Here is a 21,205-nt window from a genome sequence, read left to right on the forward strand (position 1 = left end):
GACAGCACTGTACTACAACCCAAGACTCCTACACCAAGCCTAGTGTGTCTTCCTCTGTGCCACAACTAGATCTCTCCCAAGGGCAATGATGCTAGTAATCATTTGAACTAAATAGTAAAAAGATATACTTAAGATTTCTAGTTCTCACCCAGGCACTGTTTGATTGACTTTGAATTTGTCATTTACTCAATAGTTTTGGTGGTGTTGTTTCTGTGAAACAGAGATGACAAATTCCTACCTATATTTTGCCTTTGTTGATCTGCTATGAAGACCACTAAGATTGGTAAAGCTCACTGACAGATTAGCATTTTCAAGTTGAAAACAGTAGCTAGACTCCTTCTTCAGCCACATATTAGGTGAGTTAAAGGTGAGAGCTGGATTTGAAATGGTTTTGATAATCTTCACCAATCCCCTTCTCTAGAATTTGACCATTTATTCTCATTCCATTCCTAATTCTTTCCTTTTTCTTTTTTAACTATGCTTCTCATCTGTCATCTCATTCCCTCTAGTTTCTCCCCATGTCTAGCAATTGTCATTTCCCATATGTCCACATTAAGTCTATCATCTAAGAAGAAAAAAAAATTTAAAAATCAGAAAAATAAGACTCAACATTAAAATGTAATTTGGAGTTAACACTTCCACTTTCAGCCAGTATATAACAAGGACCAGATTTATACTCCTTCTGGAAACAACTAAAAAAGTAGACAAAATATATTGAACAACTTTTCTCAAGTCATCAGATATGAGTCAATAGGCAGTAATCCCTGAGCCTGGGAAATAAATGAAGCAATCCCTGCAGTGTCCTAGTTTGCTGGTTGGAAAGAGTTTTGAGGCTGTGGTGTAGAAAGGAGGAAAGCAGCCGAAGCCCAGCAGTTTCCATGAATTGTGGAGATGGGTCACTGGTTCAGGGAGGCTGCTAGACGTCACAGGGCAGAGTGTCAGAGAGAAGAAAGTTGCACACCGAGAAAATGCCAGAGATCTACAGTGTCTGCCTTGAGTATTCAATTGAGTATTGATCAGCTCATGTGTATAAGGAAACTGTCTTAGGCCAGACAAAGGAAAACTCAAAAGGATTAGAGAGAACAATACCCAGGGTCATATGGGGCCAGAATAATGCCTGTTCCCAACAGCCAGTATGGAAGACCTCATAATTTACATGCCATTAATAGAAATACTTAAGAGAATCTTGCATCAGTACTAGAGAAAAATTACCCCACAACTACATACTTCTCTTGTTCTGCCTAAAAAAGCTTAAAAGCAAGACCTGAAAGGTTCAAACTATTTCTAAGTAACTTAACTGTGTCCCAGAAAAAAAAGCCAAGCATATTTATAGGCATATAAAAATAGCCAGTACTCAGCATGGTAAAATTCATAATGTTTGGCATCCAATAAAAAATTACTGGGCATGCAAAGAAACAGGAATAAAGAAACTCAGAATGAGGGGGAATATTAATCAATTGAAACTGACCCAGAAATCACACAGATGATAGATAAGGACACTAAAATAGTTATTAAAACTATATTCCTTATGTTCAAGAAATTAGAGGACAAACTGAGCATGTTAAATAGAGACATGCAAGTAATAAATAAGACCTAAATCAAACTTCGGTAGATGACGACTACAATGACTAAAATGAAAAATCTGGTCTATGATTACTGATTGGGGTTAATGACATATAGACATTGCAGGTGAACTTGAAGACATAGCAATGGAAAATATCTAAAAAACACAGGGAAAAGAGGACTTCAAGTGGTTTAATGTAATTGGATCCCCAAAGGGCAGAACAGGCAAGAAAACTAACTGAATAAATAATGGACAAGAATTTTCAAAGCTGAAAAAAACTATAGACACATTGATCCAACAAGCTCAGTGAACCTCAAGCACAGGGAACATGAGGAAAACTACACCAAGGAATACCATAATCAAAACTGCTTCAATCTAGAGATAAAAAGAAAATCTTAAAAGAAGCCAAAGGAAAAAGATAAAAATGAAAGCAGATTTCTCATCAGAACCAATGTAATCTAGAATACAGTGGCACAACATTTTAAAAGTTATCTAAAGAAAAAGATGCTGTGATCTTGGAGTAGGCCAAGATTTCTTATCTTTAGCACCAAAAGAATGACTCACTAAAAGAAAAACAAGTTAACTGGACTTCATCAAACCAAGAATTTTTTTTTTTGAAAAAACTGTTAAGAGTCTGAGATGACAAGACAAAATGGGAGAAAATATTTGCAAATGATAGATGTGATATAGGACTTATATCTAGAACATAAAAAGAACTCTCAAGGCTCAATATTGTGAAAATAAACAATCCAATAAAAAATTGGCAAAATATTTGACAAGTCACATTAACAAAAGAAAATAAATGAATGGCAAACAAGGGCATGAAAACTGCTCAACATCATAAGAGGAAATGCAAATAACTACAATGAGATAATGCTATACCATTAGAATGTCTAAAATTAAAAGACTGGCCTATCAAGTGCTGGCTAGGGTATGGAAAAAATGGAACTCTCATACATTACTGATAGAAATGTAAAAATGGTAAAACCACTTTGGAAGATAGTTGGACAGTCTTGAAAAGTTAAATATATACCTAGCACATAAATCAGCCAGCCATCTACTCTCAGGTATTTACCCAAAAGAGGTCAAAGTGTATGTCCATAAAAGATTTTTACATGAATGTTCATAAAAGCTTTGTTTATAATAGGCCAAATGTGGAAACAACCCAGATATCCATTGATATGTTAATGGATAAGCAAAAAGGTAATGAAATATTAATACACACAACAATTTGGATAAAATTCAAAGTAACTAGGCTGATTGAAAGAAGCCAGATTCCCACCTTCCCCCCAAAAAGAAAGAGTATGTCCTGTATGATTTTATTTATATAATATTCTAGAAAATGCAAGTTAATCCATCATGACAGAAAATAGACCCGTTATTGCCTAGGGATGGGAATTAAGGAATTGTGGGATGGAGGAATAACTAAGGGACTCAAAGACATTCTAGAGGTGACAGATATGTTCTTTGCCTTGATATGGTGATGTGTTCATGTGTGTATACTTATGTTAAAACTTACCAAATTATATACTTTAAATATGTGCAGTTTACTGTATATCAGTTATACCTTAATAAAGCTGTTTATAAAGAAAACACCATCCTGCCTCGTGACTTCCAGGGCTAATATTGCCAACCTGATCCTCCAGCATTCACTGATTCTCTGAATATCCAGTATCCCTAAAAAAAACATAGGATTTCTTAAAAATAAATGTAACTGGGAGAAAGGGAAGCACCCTGGCAGGTATAATGTGTAGCAATTGTAGATATGTCGTAACTCTTGGAACTATAGTCCCTAGATGGGATGGGCGACATGGTATGTGTTTATCTAAGCAACTCAGAGCTGGTGGTAGGTCCCAGGTGCTGAGTCCAGGCATACGTGTACTTTGTCTCTTTATAACTGCTTGTTTCCTGGGTAGTGTTTCTCTGCCTCCTCCTACTATGTAATAAGCCGGGACTTGGTCTGTTTTGATCACTTCAGTGTTTATAGTAGAGCTGTAAATAAATAACACATAGTAGGTGCTCATTAAATCTTTATTAAATAAATGATTGAGTTTCATTGCTTCTGTATAGAGCATATATCCAGACATTTGACAATCCTAATGGTAAAAGTCCCCAAACCATCACAATTTCACTGGTTTCAGTGTTTTCTAGTCTTTAAGCAATGTTAAGGTTTTACTATAACCACCAGAATCTAGCCCTAAAGCTTTACTTCCTGGATTCTATAATGCCCCCATTTTCCCCTTGTTCACACTTTTTTACAACTCAATGAGGAAGACTTTATAATATGATTCTTGTTTAAGGAGGCAAAATTCCTCATTTTTTCTCAGTCAGACAGAACAAAATCTGACTGTGTGAAACTCTGCCAGTGATGAGGCAACAGAGATAAAGATCAATTCAGGTTGAACTCTCTGGGCTGATGCTTGAAAGCTGTCTAGGGCATGAGCACAGCTAAATGGAAACACTGCACTCAGGAAGATGTCTGTGCTTATCCAAGCAACAGAAATCAAACATATAAACAAATAAGTCATTCCACTGGAGACCAGCTTTGTAAGAGAGACTGAATGGTAGGACAACAATGAATTTTTATTTAGGGCCTTTCCTGTTGAAGAGGCACAGTTCACCATCTGGCAGTGTGTAAAAGAAATATGAAACCTGAAAGTTGGTGTTGAGTAACAGCATTCTCTAAATTGTGCCTTATACATTGACATGATAATGCAAGGGAGTCATTAAGTGCTTATTATATGTGGCACAGAAGTTGACAATTTCTACATGCTTCAACACCTGTTTACAATATTTAGTCATGTCTGTGCTTTGCACATGAACATCCCTTTAGTAGTCATTTTTCTCCCTTGAAAAATGGGTCCCATATATTCCATTGGATTTGCAAATTTAGCATTCCTGACTGGGAGTGAGGAGCAGCAAAAGGGAATCCCTTGAAACCCATTGTTTTATTTTATTGGATAAATATAGACCTACCCTTGTAAAAGAATTTAGACTTTGCTCTGTCTTCAGATGGAATTAAAAACCCATTATCTATATATATTCACTTAAACTTAACAATCGTGGTATTACGTATCAGACATTGTGCGACATAGAACTGAAGGAAAATTGCTTCCCAAAGATCATTTGTAGTGGGTACAGTCGATTGATCCTCAAAGTCAGTCCACCTCCCTAATGATGCCTTGCTTTTCTAGGAGGTCATGGAACCATTTAGTGGGTTCAGATCAGCATAGTTTAAAATGAAACAGAACCATTAAGAAAATACAAGAATATATTGTTTAGTGAGAATAAGTATTGTTTTATGAAATTTTGTTTCATTTATAATGTGTGTGTATATGTGTGTGTGAGTGTGTGTGTGTACATGTGCTTATACTGGGTTGTGATGAAACGTGTTTCTTATAGTAAATTGGAGTCAAATGTTTGAAAGACATTGTTCTAATGCACCTTCATGAGCTTTGTGACTTCCCTGCAGCTGGGATTCTGGAAAGGACTTAGGTCCAGCCTGTTGGATGTACTTGCATGAGATTTGGAAGGAGTGACAATTTTATGGGTCAACTCCTCTGAACTGGGGGTGCCCACACATTTATTTATTTTGTAGAGGTGTTTTGGATAAAATTAATGTTTGAATCAGTAGATTGAGTAAAGGGGATTACCATTTCTAATGTGGTGGGCCTCATCCAATCAGTTGAAGGCCTGAATAGACTCAAAAGGCTTACCTTACCACAAGTAAGAGGGAATTCCTACTGCCTGACTGGGGCATTGGTTTATCCTGCCTTCAGACTCAAACTGAAACATCAGCTCTTCCTGAGTCTCCAGCTTGCCCACTCATCCTGCAGCTCTTGGAACTCTAATCTGGTCAGCCCCTACAGCCATGTGAGCCAATTTCTTATAATAAATCTATTTCTATATGGATATCTATTTTATTAGACCTGTTTCTTTGGAGAATCTTGACTAATGCAGAAGATGAAAGGTGTATGTATTGGTTCTACTGCTTTTTTGCAAACAATGTGGTAGGCAGAATTCTGAAAATAGTCCTCGAGATTCCATACCCTAATTCTGGGAACCTATGACTATGATGAGATATCACTCCTATGATCATGTTGTGTTTATATGGCACAGTTGATCTTAAAATTGGAGATATTGTCTGGGTGGGTCTAATCTTATCACATAAGCCCATCCAAAAGTAGAAAGTCTCTGGCTGTAGGAAGTAATAGAAGCTAGAGGGGTGTCCACATGAGGGATCTGGATGCCAGCTATGATGTGGGAGAGTGCCTGTAAGAATGTCCATTGAAGGATCTATAAATGGCCTGTAGAAGTTGAAAGTAACCCCTGGCCAATAGTCAAGAAACAAAGACCTCAGTCCTACAACTTCAAGGAACTGAATTATGTCAAACCCAAAAGAGCCTGGAAGTAGATTCTTCCCCAGAACCTCCAGATAAGGACCCAGCCTGCTGATACCTAGACTTCTACCTGGTGAGATCCTAAGTAAAGGACCCAGTAGGGTGTGCCTGAATCTTAGACCTACAGAATTGGGATAAATGGATATTCTTTTAAGAGTTTGTATTAATTTGCATATTTCTATGGAATAGAAAACTAATGCATAGTCATGGAAATGTGTTTTCCTGAGGCAACATTAGAAGAGATTTAGGGCAGTCATTGGTATCAACCGGCAGATGTAGGATATCTTTGGGCTGATACAGATGTACCAGGTTGTAGTGGCTCCAGAGCCAACAATTTTGGTGGTGGTCTTCTGATTTTTAGTTTTCCCTTTGTGGCAGAGGTTGGGGTTGCTCTGGTGGGACAGTTCTGCAGTGTTGTCCTGGGAGTCCAGGGGTGCAGTCTAAACCCCATTTATCCAGCCCTTTTAATGATGTTTGAGCACTCAGTTCCTCATATTAAATCATATTAATTAATTATAAATTTATATACATTTACATAAAATATAAATATATTTAGTATACATAATGAATTAAACATACTTAATAATTTTTATTATATGGTACTGATCCTTGACTATTGCATCTCCAAATCTCTCCTACTTGTTAAATATAATGACATATATCAGCTTATTTAAATCTCTGAAATAATGACCACTCCTTGCTTCTTGAAAACCCTCCTTTTGTTTTTGATGACATCTCACTCCTCAGGTTTCTCTTATACATATCCTCTATTAATTTTCATTCCATTTTGCTGGCTCATTTTCATTCAACAAACGTATATTGAGTATCCACTAGGTTGAAGACACTGTATGCAAAGAGTAGGGGTCTCATTAAGAACTGATCACAGACCTTGTCCTCCAGGGTCTTGCCAATATGTAAACAAATAATTATAGTGAGGTGATAACATCCATAACAGAAGGGGGTAGAATGCACTCGGGAAGCCCAGAGAAGAAAACATAACTCTCTGGGGTGGTCAGGGAACACTTCACAACTATGATGGCATTTGAGGCGCATCTTCTAAAGTAGACATGTTTCAGACACATAACAAAAGGAAGGGCATTCCAAGCCGAAGGAACAGAGAGAAAAGTAATGGAGGTTTGAAAATGTGACATATTAAAGGAACAGAAAGGAGTTTGCTGGGGCTGGATTTCTGGGTACAGATGGGTGATTGGTAGAGAACTAAAGTTAGGGTTTGTATTAGAAGATGACATGTAGACTGGATCCTAGAAAGAGTTTACTGGAGATCTTTATTTACTAAAATTCTTAACTTTTGATGACTACCCACTGAATTCAAATAAAGTGTGAACTCCTTGGTTGTGTTAAAAAGGTTGTTTGTCACCTGAAAAATTCTCTAGTATCACTCTCATCCCATTTCCCTCTTCTTTCCCATCCATTTACTCATTAACTCATTCATTTATTTAGCCAGAGAGGTGGGGTGGGGAGGGTGCATGTCATGTAGCACACACAGGTCATTGAAAGGACTTTGGCTTTTATTCTAGATGAGATGGAAGGTCAGATCTAATTTACATTTTTAAAAAATCACCCTGGCACTGTCAAGAGAATAAATGCAGTGGGAGTCAAGAGCATAAGCAACAAGACAAATAGGAAGGTTATTATAATAATCCAGAAAAGACTATAGCTTGGATCTGGTGGGAACAGTAAGAAGGCTTATGATTCTGTATATATTTTAAAGACAGAGATAATAGGATTTGCTGTGGATTGAATGTAGGGTATGAGAAACAAGAGGATGCAAGGATAACACTGGAGTTTTTGGCCTGAGCCACAGGATGGAGATAGTTTGAACTCGTCTGTTAGAGGTCATGGGAAGAGTGGGCTTTAGGGGGATTATCAGCAGTTGTTGTTTTAACATGGTGATTTTGAGATGCCTATCAGGCATCTAAGCTGCATTTTGAGTATGCAGGTCGATATAGGTATCTGCAGTTAGAAGAGAGATTCAGGTGGGACTTATGGGAGGTTTACTTGGTATTTAAAACTTTGAGATTGGATGAGATCACCCAGGGAGCGAGAGTACATGAGGAAGAGGAGGACTGGACCTTGGGGGATCCCTCTCTTAAAGTTCTTCTGGCAGATGTGGGGAAATCAGCAAAGGAAACTGGAAGGAGTGGTCACTGAAGGAGAGCTTACAGGAGACCATCAAGTCCCAGAAGCCTAGTGAAGACATGTTTTGAGGAGTGATCAAATGGGTCAAGTGCTGATGGCAAGTCAACTGCCAATGGAGGTCAAATAAATGATCGTTGGATTTTGCAGTGTGGAGATCATTGACACATAACAAGAGCAATTTCAGTAGCACTGGAGAAAAACCTAAGTGGAGTGTGTTCAACAGAAAACTAAAGGAGAGGGACTGGAGACAGCTTTTCAAGGAGTTGTGTTACAAAGTGACAGAGGAAAAAACAGGCAGTGGTGGGAAGAAAAGGAATTGGGGTAAGAGGGGACTTTTATTTTCTTTTCATGATTTGAGAAATAACAGCATTCTTGTATTTTCCATTTTGCTGACGGAAACAATGATATGGGAGAGTGGGGGAGAACTGCTTGCAGCAATGGCCTTAAGAAGGACAGGGCAACTCGAGTCTAGTGCCCAAAGACGAGTTAGCTCAGAGAAGGATGAACAGATCATTTGCACTAATGTTGGGGAGAGCAGAGTACATGGGAGTAGATGGAGGTGGGATTTGAGATGTGGTAGCAGTTGATTTTGCAAGTTCTCTTCTTACTGATTCAGTTTTCTTCATGCAATAGTAAGCCAAGTTGTAAGAGAAAAGGGGGTGGAAACAGTTGGAAGTTTGCAGAGAAAGAAGTTGTAAATTAGTAATCTAGGGGTGTGAGTAGCCTTGTGACCTCACTTGAGGTCATTGGCCCTGAAGTAACTGTTGTGTTTTTCTCCAATTATCCAGGGTGTCGATACAGATAAGAGGTGAGCTGCACTGGACTTCTTGCAGCTGCCCACTCCTTTACCTTTGCCCAGGCTGGTCCCTCTGCCTAGAACATCCTCTCTACCCTGTGTACTCATCTTTCAACTTCTGGCTCAGCCACCACGTACTTAAGCCTACCAGTCAGAGTTAATCACTTCCTTCTTGGAACTATTGTACTACCAGGTGCATCCTTCTATTGTTTAACAGTTGCCATATTATAATAATTTGCTTCCCTGCCTCCCCAGCTAGTTGGGCTACACTTGAGGGTGTCAGTGTGGTCATCTCAATTCCTAGTGTGGTGACTGGCTGGCCTGTGGTTGGCATTCATTAATTGCCTATTGAATTGAATTCCATGGAGAGAGAATCAGCAGAAAGAGTTGGTGGGTAGGAGAGGGAGGGTGCAGAGAAAAGTGACATTTGAAACCAGGCTGGGCTGCTCCACAGGAGAGGAGCTCCCACCACTGAGAGCAAATAAGATACCCGCAAGATACCCGCTTACTCACCTCCAGCGGTGGAGTGAGACAGGGCCTGGGCCTGAAATGAAGCCCAAGTAAATTGGGTCAATAATACTCATTTCTACAGTTTGCTTTGCGGATCCAATGATTCATGTGGGAGAATTTTATAAAAGAAATGTGCTATACAATGTAAGATAGTATTTTTTATGACACTCTGTGGCAAGATAATAGAAATGTATTGAATTTGTATATTTTACTGGAGTACACATAGGCTTTTATAATAAAGGAAGAGGAGGATGGGTTAGAGATAAAAAGAATGGCAATAGCTATAATCTGCTTATTGGTCTTCCTACTCTTCAGTGTCCCTACAGAAGGTAGTATCACCGTCTCTTTCAGTTACAGCATGGTCCAGAGCTTCTCATTGTCTCTGAGCCAAACACCTTGATGTGACCTACTTTGCTAAGCCAGGTGGTGGTGTAAGTCAGAAAAAGTGCCGGGGCATTCTGCAGGAAGCAGAGGACAGGGAGCCTGCTGATTAGACTAGCTGGTGTCACAATGCACAAGTTTGGGAAATGCCTGTTCTTGGAAAAGGCCGACCTCCCACAACGTTCCAGCACTCATGGAACTTTCTAATATGTTGGCAATATTAACAGTTCTAAAGCAATAAAGTGTCTGATCCTTGATGCTGACAGGAAGTAGTAGTATTTCAACACAGGTTCTGACTTTTATTGTTAGTTAATTGTTCATGTCTGCTTGTCTCCACTGTCCCTTAAGTTTCAAGTTCTTAAGGACAAGGGATTGTGTTTTGTACTTTGTATCTTCTGCCCCCGCATGTCTACCACAATACTATAGAGGTACTCAATTACCACCTGTTACTGATTGGGTTGTTTTAGTAGGTGTCAGGCAGCTTTCATGGTGACCAGGTACAGACAGCATAAAGAGGAAGGTAAGGATGGAGCTTTTTCTACTATGTAAATCACATGTTTCTTAACCTGCAATCTGGGCAGATAGTCTCATAACTGACCTCACATCTGTACTCCCCCTGGAGTGGTTTTACTAACACACAAAACTAATCCCACCACTGCCTGGCTAAGCTGTGCTCCCCTGCACTTCCTGCATGATAGGAAAGGCCTTTCCCATACAGTCCTGCCCCCACCTCTGCATCCTTATTATTCCCTGGCTGTTTGTCCATGCCGCTGTGCTCTAGCATGATCAACTCTCAGCAATTTCCTTCATATGCCTGATTATTTCATACCTAGATGTCTCTTCCGCCACAGGTACAAGAACATTCTGAGGCAGCATTTTAACAGAAACACATTTTAATGCATCTAAAACAACAAACATCTAGCCATTCTTTTTTTTTTCTTTCCTGAATAATGACAGTAGTAGACACTCTGAATCCATTCCACTGCCTTTCCCTTTTGATTCCATCTAGGAGGATGATGAAATAAGTGACCTTCCACAGACTGATTCCTCATTGTGAACTTCCACAGACAACCTAAAGTCTTCTTAAATTTCTGCTTCAAGTTACATTGCTTTGCTGCTTTAAGTGTCCTTCCTAGGGCACCCCTACTCAGCTTTCATTACCACCCCCCATCTCTCATACTCTCAGGAAGTCCTTCTAGGTACCCATCGTGGTCCCTGATTATAACTGACCACTCTGAGCCCTGACTTTAATCTCTATATTCACTTCTATTGGCACCTCTTATACTTTTGTGTCACCTCCATAAGGCGTAATCTCTGAGGATAGGGCTCATTCCTTTTCTTAATTTCTAGTACCTCCTACAGTTTTAGAACAGAGCAGGTATTCAATAAATCGATGTGAAATCAATAAATGAAGGAAGAAATGGGATTCCAAAGACAAAAGCCTCAGTAAGGACCCTGGTGCCTTTGAATTCAACCCCAGGGTCCTGTCCTGGGAGAATTCACTGTATTCTAAGAGCTGTAAACTGAGAGAATAAGATCTTTTTGCAGTACCTGCAAAAAGATAGTTTAATTTTCTAAAAGGCCAGAACTTGAAAGGCTAGCTCTAAGAACTGTAAGTAGCAAGAAGATTCTGAATCATGGTAAAGGTCAAGTGGGAAGAGCCACAGTAAGGCCACAGTAACCCCAAGGGGATGAAGTGCTGCCCTTTCTTAGAAAGGAGGCTCCTGAGTGGCCCTGAATTGGAGGAGGGGATAAAGCGAGGAGAGAGTGGAGAGGAGATGAAGTTGGAATCCAAATTACAGTAGTGGAATATCAAAGGATGCTATTGTCCTACTTACACACTTCCCTATATATGTCCTGAGGAAAACAATATTTTTTCCTAACTCACTTTTTGTAAAGGTAATATATACATTGTAAAATTTCACATGATATGAAAGAGTATTCAGTGAAAATAAATCTCTGTCTTACTCTAGGCCTCCATTATTCTTCCCCACTATTATTTTCTAGTTTTTATAGTTTCTAATTTTTTCACAAAAACCTCTAAATGTTGATATATATATATACACACACACACACACACACACACACACACGCACATATATATACATATATCACATGCAAATCTACCTAAATCCACATCTAAGTATATATTTGTATCTGTATTTTATACATAGCTGGGGAAAGACCAGGAACAACAAATGCTGGCGAGGATGTGGAGAAAGGGGAACCCTCCTACACTGCTGGTGGGAATGTAAGCTAGTTCAACCATTGTGGAAAGCAATATGGAGGTTCCTCAAAACACTAAAAATAGAAATACCATTCGACCCAGGAATTCCAATTCTAGGAATTTACCCTAAGAATGCAGGAGCCAAGTTTGAAAAAGACAAATGCACCCCTATGTTTATCGCAGCACTATTTACAATAGCCAAGAAATGGAAGCAACCTATGTGTCCATCAGTAGATGAATGGATAAAGAAGATGTGCTACATACACACAATGGAATATTATTCAGCCATAAGGAGAAAACAAATCCTACCGTTTGCAACAACATGGATGGAGCTAGAGGGTATTATGCTCAGTGAAATAAGCCAGGCGGAGAAAGACAAGGACCAAATGATTTCACTCATTTGTGGAGTATAACAACAAAGCAAAATCTGAAGGAACAAAACAGCAGCAGATTCACAGAACCCAAGAATGGACTAACAGTTAACAAAGGGAAAGGGACTGGGGAAGATGGGTGGGAAGGGATAAGGGAACTAAGGGGCATTCTAATTAGCACACACAATATAGGGAGAGCAATGGGAAGGCAGTATAACACAGAGAAGACAAGTAGTGACTCTCTAGCATCTTACTATGATGATGGACAGTGACTGTATTGGGGTATGTGGTGGAGACTTAATAATGGGGGAAATCTAGTAATAACTACAATGTTGCTCATGTGATCGTATATTAATGATACCATAATAAAAAATAAAATAAAAAGCAGAATGGAAAAAAAATGATTAAGATAATAAATTGTTATTTTTCGCACAAAAAAGATCTCTAAAATCTGTACTTAAGCTCTCCAAAAACCCAGTTTTCCCCTTTAACAACTTTGTATACTAGTTGGGAATATTAAGGAAGTTTTCTGTTAAGTGAGATCATGACTATAAAGAGTATTACATGAATGAACATGTAAAAAAAAAAAAAGAACACATGAGATCTACCCTCTTAAAAATTTAAGTGCATAGTACATTGAGACATTTTTTTAAGTTGGTACATAATAGTTCTACTCTAACTGCAACATATGTATGTAATCAGTCCCCTATTGATGAATATTTAAATTGATTCTAGTCTATTGCTGTTATGCTGCAGTGAAAGTCCTTGTACATGTTGTATCAATGAGGGCCCAGCAGGGAGCAGATGGTACATCCAGCGCTTAGCTGAATGGAGGGGCTGTTGACACAGATTCTGGCAGGATTATTGGACGTAATGATAAATGGTCAGTACTCAGGAACCAGCAAGAGTGAGAAACCTTCACCTCCCCTAGGCGCAAAAGGGCGGGGGAAGGAGCAGTGTTAACAGAAGCCCCCATGGCCCTAACCGTGGGAGAGAGGCCACCCAGCAGGACGTGTGGCCGCAGGACTGAGGGACTGGCCGTGACTGTATATCCTGAGGAAAACTGGACTCCATGGCTGGCCAAATCCACAGCCGTGGGAGTTAGCATCTCCCCTAGCTCTCTGCTTTGCTGCAGGCCCAGCCACCAAACCCAAGTGGAGGCCAGAGGATGAGGAAGCCCAACTGATGCAGTCTGCAGAGGTCAGGCCAGTCTGTAGGGTACAGGCAGGCAGAGTGGGGTCGAAAACGTATCTGGAAGGATAGATGGAGAATAGCCGGTATACAGTCCCCAACCTAAATGGGGACTTAGGATTTTTTAACTTTACAACGTCACGAAAGCTTTATGCATTCAGCAGAAACCATGCTTCCGAGTGTGTATTTTGGACCTTCTCCTGGGCTAGCTACGTGGCGAGGTCCTCCCTGGTAACAGTGGGTGAGCAGTGAGCGCTGCTCTGGGTCAACACCGATGCATTCACAGCCATTCTGTGCCCACACAGCCACTCTGCTTCCCACTTTCAGGACAGCAGTTGGTAAGTCACACTAGATGTCTCACACTTCATTATAAAGCAGGCTTTGTGGATGATTTTGCCCAATTGTAGGTTTATTTAAGGCAGGCGACACTCAGCTCTGATGTTCAGTAAAGTTAGCTGTGTTAACGAAAATTCACCTGAGTAAATCTGAAGATTTCGTTAACTTTATTCAATAACTCATGAATCAGGCAAAGTCTCTTCTAGTACATAGGCACTGTAAGGAGTTGTACAAAGTGGAAGGTTATTGGCAGAAGGCAGGTGAGGTGAGGAAGTTATTCACAAAAGGAGAGGAGGGATCGTTGCAGACCAGAGCCTCCTATTTTGGGGGGAAGAGAACTCAGGGGTCTTTGGATGCAGATTACCTCCCTAACATTGATCAGGTAATTTCAGATGGACTGTTTGAAGGTCACATCTTCGGGAGAGGTTGAAACTGCAAATAAGTCTTGGTTTGCTATTGTGGGAGCAAAAGATTCCATTTTGGGCCTGTTTTTTTCCCAACAGGTTTGTTAAGTGCATTTGACTTATGTTATTTTCAACTTAATGACAGGTTTGTCAGGAAGTAACCTCATCGTAAGTCCAGGAAGATCTGTAATGTGTTTTTGAAATATGCCATTCATCTGGTGGGAAGTTTCCTGGTACTGGAATTGCATTGTCAGCAGGCAGGAAAGAGCCCCCTCCACGTTCATTCCCTCCTCCGCAGTATCACCAGTGCTTAGCTATGCCTACAGCTGCTCAGAATTAAGACTACATTTCCCAGTCTTCTCTGCAGCCAAAGCAATGCAAGGGGAAAGGTCATGTGGCAGCTTCTGAGCTTTTTTGAGAAACAACTGATGTGTATCTTTGGCCACTCATTACTTATTCTTTGCTATAATTCACATCCTGCCTTGGACCCTGAGCTCTCCCGCCACACCTTTGGATGGTGAGTGGTAAGCTGGAAGGAACCAGAATCCTGAGCACCCCATAGAACAGAGCTGTCCTACCAATCTTGGGTGCATGCCTCCAGACTTCATTTGCTTGGGAGAGAAATACACTTTTACCTTGTTTAAGTTATGGTTATTTTCTTTTCCGTGTTGTGTAGCCAGACCTAATCCTAATGAATGGATATAGATAGCAGGTATAAACGTTTTGAATTTTTATGGGTATTGCCAAGGTTGGCATTTTAAACTGAATTTTTCAGACTGAGTTTGAATCCAGCTACTCCATTGATTGTGCATGTGATTTTGAGCAAATTTACTAATCTTTTTGTGCTTTAGCTTTCTCACAGGGATAGTAATAGGCACTGCACTTGGTTGTTGTAAGGAGGAAATGAATTAGAATATCTAAAACACATAGTACAAAGTCCATCCAGCATAGCAAATACTCAGTAAATGTAAGCTATTCCTATTATTAGTGCTATTATTATGTTTAATTGTCTCTCAAAAAAGATGTGCCAATCAGTCTATTCAGTGTCTGAAAGTGTCTCTTTCCTTTTCCCTAATCAGTACTGTGCATTAGGAATGATTTTTGTCCAATGGATGAATATTGCGTTCTGTTATTTTGCTTTCTAAAATTATGAGATTGTATATCTTTTCATATTTTCTAAGCCATTTTATGTATTTTGTAGTGAACTGCCTTCTGTGTTCTCTTCTCCTACTGGGTTTTTGTTTTGTTTTGCATTTTGTTTTTTTTTAAGTAGTCAAAGTGTCATAGAAATGAGCCTTTTGTCTGCTGTTGGCGGGTGGGGGGAGTTGCAAATATTTCCCCTAATTTTTGTTTGCTTTTTGATTTTATTTTTTCTATACAGAAAATCTTAAATTTTAATATAGTAAAAGTGATTCTTCTTTCCATCATAATATCTGAGCTTAATACCCCCATCTTAGAAAGCTCTTTCTCACTCTGGATTTTAAAAACAGTTCCCCAATGTTTCCTCCTAGGACTTTATAGATTGATCTATATCAAAAATCTTTTTACCATCTGGAATTTAATTTGGGGCAGGCAGTGAGGGACACGCTGAAGTAATTCTGCAGACAACTGTGTTGGAGGGTTGACAAAAATGAGCCCTCTGACACATAAATCCTTCAGAAGCTGTAGTTTAGTCTGATCCTCACAAGATGTAACATTTAAACAAGGCATGCCAGGAGCCATCCAGCATGTAGCTGTTGAGGAAGTTGCCGCCTCAGCTTTCTCTTCTTTGTGGAAGACACAAAGGTTGTTCCCAATGGCATTTGGCATTCCCAGAGTAAGGCCCTGCCAGGTGCAGTGGCCCAGGTTGTAACACTGCATTTTCATATCACATCACCTGATTTCACTTTCTGGCGATGGGCAGTTTATTTCTCTGCCACCATGGGCATCCTGCTACCTGTTCACAGATGAGACAATAATGCCAAGACATTCTTATGCTTGTGCTAACAATTACCCACCCCTAGACATTTGCAGACAGATAGCAGCCATGTTTAAAAGCCAAGGTGGGACTGAGCCCAGACAGCTGGACCAGGACCTACCACTGGCTCCACCTTTGTCTTTGTCCATTGGGTTTGTCAGTCATTATCATAATCGTTGAGAACACAAGCTCTTGATTAGAACTAATTGATTACTTCCACTCTGCCCCTTTGGGTTGTGGGGTCAACAGCCAAATTTCCTTCACTTTTTTGTCCTCTGTCAAATGGAGATCATATCATAGTGTGGGGATTAAATAAATACATATATGTAAAGTGCTATAAAAATTCTTGAAAACAAGTGCTCAGTGAATATTAAAAAGACCTTTTCCAATCCAGAATTTAAAAATAATTCCCCTGTTTTCTCCTAGGACTTTATAGATTCATCTATATAAAAATGTATAATGTTCATAAGAAATGTCGTAACATATAATAGGTGTATAATATTGTGACAAAATTAAAACATTTATAAGAAGAAAGGATTATAATTTATGAATAGTATCATTATTACTATTATTTGAACAATGCCTTTGCTTTGAAATGTTGCCTTTGTCGTGTACTAAATTTGCATATGCATTTAAGCCTAGTTCTGGATTCTATCCTGATTCATTCATCTGGCTTAGTCACATTTGCTTTGTAATTGTTATCTGGTGGAACTTGATTAATTCATATGCTTCTGTTTCAGAAATTTTTTTTCTTGCAAAGCTTGAGTTTGATATTTATACAAAAATCTTAGAACAAGCTGCTCTGATTTAAAAAATCAATTAATATTTTATTGGGGTTGCAACACATTTACGTATTAACTTAGAGAGAATTGACATTCTTGCAATATTAGCTTTTTCTATTCCAATACAAGAGACAGCTCTTCATCGATAGTCAAGCTGTTTTTCTTTTTAAATGTCTCTCAGAAGAATTTTGAAGTTTTCTGAAAGTCATCTTTGTATAGTTCTTGCCTGTTTCTTGTTCATTCTTATTTCCCTCCCTTCCATCCTTCTCTTCTGTTATGATAAGTGGCACCAATATTTTTATTATATTTTCTAATTGGCCCTTGTTTGTATGTGAGACCTATTGATTGTCCCTTTGTGAGCCTGGATCATGTAATTGGATCAGAAAAGCTAATGAAAATCTTCTCTCTTTCCTCTTTGCAATTATGTATAATCACTGTATATTGGGAGGAGATAAACTGAGTCAAGAGAATATCTACTTCAGAAGAGAGGCCCCAGAGGAGCTAGTATTGTGAGAGAGCAAATGAAGAGGGAATAAATGGGACTGAGGAAGGTGCTGACTATCAACAGAGCTACTGGGCAACACCCCGAGAGCAGATTGATTAGGAATGGCACAAATAGAAAATTGTTGGACGTGATCAAAGCTATACCCAGGCAAATGTATGGTGTTGAGCGTTGTTTGTTATTTTAAGTTATTTAATTAAAACTAGATAAATGAAGCTTTTACTCAAAGAAGATAGACATAAAAAAATCAGAAATTTATTATTTTATGAAACAGAAAATTAATAGCATTAAAAGATAAATACAAGGATGGTTTCTTGGGGAAAAAAAATCACCAAAACAAAACCAATAAAATCAAAACTAGTTTTCTTTGAAAATTCAAGTAAACAAAATTGGAAAAGTAAAAGGTGTTAACCATATAGAGCCTTTTTTTATTTTTATTTTTTTATTCATTTTTATTGAAGGGTAGTTGACACACAGTATTACATTACATTAGTTTCAGGTGTACAACATAGTGATTCAACATTTATATACATGACAATTCTAGGTACCAGCTATCACCATACCAAGCTGTTACAATATCTTGACTATATTCCTTATGCTATACATTACATCCCAGTTACTTATTTATTTTACCATTGGAAGTGTGTACTTTTTTTTTTTTTTTTTTGTGAGGGCATCTCTCATATTTATTGATCAAATGGTTGTTAACAACAATAAAATTCTGTATAGGGGAGTCAATGCTCAATGCACAATCATTAATCCACCCCAAGCCTAATTTTCGTCAGTCTCCAATCTTCTGAGGCATAACAAACAAGTTCTTACATGGAGAACAAATTCTTACATAGGGAATAAGTTACATAGTGAACAGTACAAGGGCAGTCATCACAGAAACTTTCGGTTTTGCTCATGCATTATGAACTATAAACAGTCAGTTCAAATATGAATACTCATTTGGTTTTTATACTTGATTTATATGTGGATACCACATTTCTCTCTTTATTATTATTATTTTTAATAAAATGCTGAAGTGGTAGATAGATACAAGATAAAGGTAGAAAACATAGTTTAGTGTTGTAAGGGAGCAAATGTAGATGATCAGGTGTGTGCCTGTAGACTATGTGTTAATCCAAGCTAGACAAGGGCAATAAAACATCCACGTATGCAGAAGATTTCTCTCAGAACAGGGGGGGTGAGGTTCTAAGCCTCACCTCTGTTGATCCCCAATTTCTCACCTGATGACCCCCCTGCGACTGTGCCTGTCTTAGGTTGTTCCTCCCTTGAGGAATCTTACCCGTCATATATAGAGCTTTTTTATTATTAAAAAATTCTTTGTACCTATGCCAATAAAAAAAGAAAATCAGTGATTCAGGAGAAAATATAAATGACTAAAATTGATTTAATAAAAAGTAGCCACAGAATGGAAGCTACTCAAGTCATTTTTTAAAACTAGCACAGCCCTGATAGCAGACAATGGATAAGATACAGGAACCAGCTAGACTGGATAGGATCTGTTCAACACTTACTTTGTTCTTACTCCGTGCCCCCTGCAATTCTGAGCACTTCACAAATAATAATTAATGCAGCTCTCCTAACAGCCATGTGAGAGAGGGATACTATTATCCCTATTTTATAGATGAACAAACTGAAGAAGTCAGAGATTAAAGAGCTTGTCTGCTACCCAAGGTCACGCAAGTGCCATGTGATGACACCAAGAGACGGCATGAAATAGCTCCCATAAGCATGTCCTCTAGTGCCAATCAACCCAGTTTAAAATCCTGGCTTTCCCATGTTCTTGCTGTAGGAATAGGCATGGTTTTTAATCCTTTTGTACTTTAGTTTCCATATGTGTAAGACTGAGAAATATGTAAAATAATCATAGAAAGAATTTAGAACAGTATCTATAACTTGGCAAACACCCCTTAAACATAATGCTATTGTTATTGTTATTATTACTAAATAAGGACAGAGAATATAAAAAATACATCATTTACATATATACACAAAATTTAATTTTCTGATATTTAAGATATCAGATACTCCAGGAATTTAATTAAGTACCGGAAATGCCTTTAGTTTTTCTTTTAATGTTCTAAGCAGTGTTTGAAGTCTGAAAAGATTGCTAATAGACAAGTCATTCATGAAGAAAAGTTGCTGAAATTTCAGAAATGTTGGCAATATTTTCAAGTGCAATATATTAGAGTTTGAGAATCTTTTAGAGACTGACTTTAAAACTTGTCATACAACAGGAGGAAATGGTTTCACGATGTCAAGTCTGTGATCTGCCTCATCTCAAGTATGGAGTGTAATAGGATAAGGGCTGAGCAAAATTGGCACTGAGAAGAGGCCAAGAGAAGTCACAACATGGGACACTGCTCATAAAGTGTTCATCTCAGAGACTGCCTCTTATGAGGGTGCTGACTACTACTTCTGGTAATAAGTTCTGAAGATGAAGTGGATGTGCTTTTATGTGGAACTCCTGACCAAAAACAAAACTCATCAGAAAATGTCTTACTGGAGAAAGTGAATCATCTAGTGAAGATGAATTTGGAAAAGAAATGGAAGCTGAATTAAATTCCACCATAAAAACAATGGAGGACAAGTTATCTTCTCTGGAAACAGGGTCTTCCTCAGGAAATGGGAAAGTTGGAACAGCTTCAGCAAAGTACTATGATGATATATGTTTTGATTCTGATTCTGAAGATGAAGACAAAGCAGCAGAAGTGACCAAGAAGAAAAAGAAGAAATGACACAGGATTCCAATAAATGATGAATTACTATATGATCCTGAAAAAAGATAACAGAGATCAGGCCTGGGCTGATGCACAGAGAAGAGGCTATCATGGCTTTGGAACACAGAGGCCATGTCAACAACAGCAGGCTGTTCCAAACAGTGATGCTGTCTTGAATTGCCCTGCCCTCATGACCACACTGTGTCTTGATTGCCAAAGGCATGAATCATATAAAACTCAATATAGAGCAATGTTTGTGAAGAATTGTTCTGTAAACAAAGAGGAGATTCTAAGATACAAAACCTCCGAGAACAGGAAGAAAGGCAAGGCCACAAGAAGCAAGAAGATGAGGCCTAACCACGAAGATGCTGCAGAGCAGGCAGAGACAGAGGGGGAAGACATCTACCACCCAGTCATGTGCACTGAGTGTTCCACTGAGGTGGCAGCCTATGACAAGGATGAAGTCTTCCATTTTTTCAGCGTTTTAGCAAGCCATTCCTAAATAGCTAAGTTGGCGTTTAATTGCCCAAAATTGTATATTAAACAAATAAGGAGTTATTTTTCTCCTGCCTGTTTATATCATGTACACTCTGAGCGGATGAGGAAGCAGTGTTTTATCGTTTATCTTTTTGAAAGAGAATGGTTATCAAACTTCATTCCTCTGTCACCTTTCAAAAAAAATTTTCCCCAGCTCTGATGGGGCTGCTTATTCGTTCCCTTTCTGATGGACATTTGGAAACTCGAGAGCTTTTTATTAAAGCTCTTTAGAATTAAAATGTTCTGGAGTTATAAGTAAAATAAAAAAAAACAACTTATACTAATTTTATACAAACAAATCTTTAAGAGGTTTTAATTATCTAATATCAAATGACATTTTGAGGTAATCTTTTTTTTA

The 21,205-nt window shown here is 38.6% G+C and overlaps 1 pseudogene; it reads left to right on the forward strand.

Annotated features, from left to right (window-relative positions):
- Nucleotides 1-20,889, forward strand: part of LOC118916011 (E2F-associated phosphoprotein-like) — a 31,729-nt pseudogene extending 10,840 nt beyond the window's left edge.
- Nucleotides 20,890-21,205: the final 316 nt, after the last annotated feature.

This window comes from Manis pentadactyla, chromosome 7 (assembly GCF_030020395.1).
Source record: "Manis pentadactyla isolate mManPen7 chromosome 7, mManPen7.hap1, whole genome shotgun sequence".
Lineage (NCBI taxonomy): Eukaryota > Metazoa > Chordata > Mammalia > Pholidota > Manidae > Manis > Manis pentadactyla.